Here is a 4,016-nt window from a genome sequence, read left to right on the forward strand (position 1 = left end):
CCCTTTAACACTAGGACTACTGGACTCGTGACCCCGCCTAGAACTACTGAAAGGAGTCATTTTGACTCCTTGCTTGTTTTCGTTTATTTTTAGAGTTTCATTTGTGGTTATTTATTAATAATTATATTTTTTGTAATGTATTATTATTATGAGATCCAACAGTAATGCTTTTGATTGTTTTTTTTCTGCTTTTCTTATTTTTCTACAGAAAATAACAATAATTATAATAGACGTTTTTCAAACATTTTTTTTTATTCAAGTGCACACATATAAACAACAACTGAAGAACAAAAAGCAGAGAAAATGTAGGCGGAGGAGCATAAAAATGAAAATATGGCGCAGAATTCACCTTCTAAACATTTGGTGTTTCGCATTTTAGGCATTGCCTTTGATTTATGGCAGTACATTGCCCACACAAAGACTTACCACAAGTCTTACAATTTCCGACAGATCTATTTTTCTTGCACTTTTCTTTGATCTGGCAAAATTTTGTTTGAACCATCACTTCTGAGCATGTAGAAACTTGGGACGTGGAACCCTTTTCCCTATCTGTGACATAAGGACCACTCAACTCTCTCACAAGCGTTTGCAAAAATGCCTTGCGTGACATTTTTTGGTGGGTAATCTCCTTGAATATTATCCATGCATTTATACCCGCAAAGTCTAAGGCATTTTCAAATGCATGAACAGGCCATCTCCTTGTGCATGTTCGTGTGGTATATTTTCGTGCCATCTGATCCACTACATTTACTCCATATTTTGTTTCATTGTAAAACTTTACCGTTTCTGGAGTTTTTTTAGCGGAATCAGACGCAACAACAACATCTGGATGGACGGAACTCAAAATGACAACATTTTTGTTGGGCTTTCCTTGATATACTGTAAGTGTAAAATTGTCTTCATTTCTAAACACTTTAGTGTTGTACAATTCCTCTTTCATGGATTTTATTTCTTTAGGCACTTCTCGCCTTATCTTGTTCAGTGTTCCCACGATGGTTGTTCCTTTGCTTTTTAGCTGTTTAGCTAATTTTACTGAAGTAAAATAATTGTCGGTTGTAACATTGCGACCTTTTTTCAAAAATGGGTCCAATAACTTCATTACCACATGGTCAGCTAAACGGTCCTCAGCACGGCGTGTGTCATCTTTGCCTAGATAAGGGAAGCCATTTGCCAGATATTTGCTCCTCTTATCAACAGCTAGCCAATATTTGTGGCCATATTTATCTGGTTTGGAAGGCATGTACTGCGTGAATGGACACCTAGTTTTGCTTGGGAAAAGTTGCTCATCCACCGTTATGTATGGGCCAGGTTTGTAACACGCAATACAATTTTCAATAAACCTGTCCCACACAGTAGAAAATAGAGCAAACTTGTCCGTTTGCAGTCTCTCCGATCGAGTAGATTTCTCATCAAATCTGAGAAACCTCATAATTTCAACAAAGCGGTCCCTAGACATTGTCGCTTTGCAAAACGGTATTCCCCAATCATTACACCAAATACTGCTAATCAAGTGACGGTTCGTGCCAGATATTCCACGAGCACAGAATATCACAATGAATGCATCTAGCTCCTCATCAGATAGAGTAAACTGTAAATTATTGTTCCTGCATGCTTCTGCAAGCGTACAGTTCTTTATATGTGTCAATATATATGAATCAAAAAATAAACGCCATGCGCTCAAAGGACTATCGATAATGATATTTCTTCTGGCGTATCCTGTAGGGCCAGGTGCTTCTCGAAGAATATTTTGGCTGTCACGCCTACCAGGCAAGTGTTCTCCAATTTCAACAGGTTTCCATTGAATACCATCCGCTGAAACTAGTATTCCTTCAGATTCGCCTTCTCTGGTGTTTGTTGTTGCATTACCTTCGCCGCCATCGTTATCTGTTGTTCTTTCATTTCTGGGACGTTTTGCTGATTTTTTCTGTCCACGACCAGGAGGATGGTCACGAGGCAACATAACTGCATGAGCCCGATCCCCAGTTGATGTGCTTGGAATATCTGTAAAAAAGTTGATGAATATTTAGAATTTTTGTTTTGTAAGGGTCCGTGCACACTGGCTGGATTAGCGGCGGAATATCCGACCGGATATTCTCACCACAATCCGGCCCGTACCTGCCCGCTCAGGTACAGAGCGGAGTTTCATACCTGAAGCTCCGCTCCGAACCCCGGGCTGGAGCCGCTGTCTGGGACGGAGCCGTGCTCGCGCGTAAGCAAGCGCTGCTCTGTCCCTGACAGCGGCTCCAGCCCGGGGTTCGGAGCGGAGCTTCAGGCATGAGCGGGCAGGTACGGCCTGTATTGCGGCAAGAATATCCAGATGGCTATTCAGCCAGAATTCTGCTAGTGTGCACAGGCCCTAACAGTGTGTGGAAGAACAAATAAATACACATAACTACTTACCTTCTGGATTTGTTCCTTCTGAGTCTTCAGATTCACTTGATATGTTCTGAGGAATGAAATCTTCATCACTGTCAGAATCAAATACATGTTCCTGCAATTCGGATTCCGATTCATCCTCCGGTATGGATTGCAAAGTAGCCAGAATATCCTGAGGCTTTATCAAACGTCTTCTCTCCATATTCCTCACAAATTCCATAATTCTATATAGTTCCCTGCTGAAAAATAGAAATGAAATGAAATGAAAACTAAAAGAAATAATAACTGTTCTGCCACCTTCAAAAGTAGGTGGGCTGAATCAGTTGACAGACAGCTAAACTATTTCATAACAATTCATACCTGTATGAGTCTTCAGAGCTCGTATGTCTGCGTCTGTTCTCTTTGTCTCTTCAGCTGAACTGAAAGTAAAGTTACTATCCAGAATACTGTCTCCTGCTAGGACCTTAGAAAAACACCACCCTTCATTAGCATAAGATAAGAGCCTAGAGTAAACAAGCTATTTTGTTCAGCATTACACAGTAATACAAGCAGGTAAAACACAAGGAAAATGTGAAAAGTTGACATGTAAATTGAACTACATCTATATGAACATCAGGGTAAATAAGACAGAGTGAAAAAATTATGCACAAAAATTTATAGCAACATTTAGTGACAAAAGGACCTCAAAATATAGTAGGGAGTCAAAATGACTCCCTTCAGTAGTTCTTGGTAAATTTTGAAAAAAACGCGCAAATTTTTCACCAAAATTATTTATTCTCACAAAATCTTTTTTCACATCATATTTGAGGAAAAGTCACCGAGTTTCAAGCCGGAATTCTGAAAAATGTAGTCACAGAAGAGAAATAAAAAACGAAAGGAGTCAAAATGACTCCATCAGTAGTTCTAGTGTTAAGTTCCTACTCTGCCCTCGTCTATTTTGAGGCCTGCAATCAAAAATAATGACATTTACCACTCCACCACTGAAGAACAAAAACTTGTGAATTAACTTCTCCACTACTGAAACCTGTTACCTTTCACTCCTCCATTCATATTGACCACCAAATAGAAAATGTGGTTTTAAACTGCAGGTTTTGATCGTTAAGCCCAAAGTCATCTTATACATACATCTTATGTTTCAATGTACATATACGATAGGAAAAATGGTGTAATTTTCATCAAAATGACATATCTATCTATCTATCTATCTTTCTATCCATATAGCTATCCTTTAGTGATGAGTGAGCGTGCTCGTTTAACCCTTTCACCGAGAATACTTGGGTGCTTACAGAGTAGCTTCAGCGTGCTCGTATATTATGTTCGAGTCCCTGCATCTGCATAATTTACAGCTGTAAGACAGCCTCAACACATGCAGGGATTGCCTGTTTGTTAGGGAGTCCTCACATGTGTTAAGGCTGTCTTACAGCTGGAAATCATGCAGGCGTAGGGACTCGAAAATAATAAATGAGCACGCCGGAGATACTCGGTAAGAAACCGAGCATGCTCGGTGAATGGGTTAAACGAGCACGCTCGCTCATTACTACTATCCATCATTCTATCTACAGTTGTGGCCAAAAGTATTGGCACCCCTGCAATTCTGTCAGATAATACTCAGTTTCTTCCTGAAAATGATTGCAATCACA

The 4,016-nt window shown here is 39.8% G+C and overlaps 1 long non-coding RNA gene across 1 annotated transcript; it reads right to left on the minus strand.

The window, feature by feature from the left end:
* Positions 1–1,700: 1,700 nt before the first annotated feature.
* Positions 1,701–3,108, minus strand: LOC141264364 (uncharacterized). Its single transcript, XR_012319911.1, has 3 exons — positions 2,737–3,108; positions 2,401–2,615; positions 1,701–2,001 (listed from the first exon to the last, which is right to left on the minus strand). It is a non-coding gene; the product is annotated as an uncharacterized lncRNA (long non-coding RNA).
* Positions 3,109–4,016: the final 908 nt, after the last annotated feature.

Source organism: Phyllobates terribilis, unplaced genomic scaffold, assembly GCF_046119375.1.
Source record: "Phyllobates terribilis strain yellow unplaced genomic scaffold, ASM4611937v1 Scaffold_4__5_contigs__length_816908805, whole genome shotgun sequence".
In the NCBI taxonomy this organism is placed as follows: domain Eukaryota; kingdom Metazoa; phylum Chordata; class Amphibia; order Anura; family Dendrobatidae; genus Phyllobates; species Phyllobates terribilis.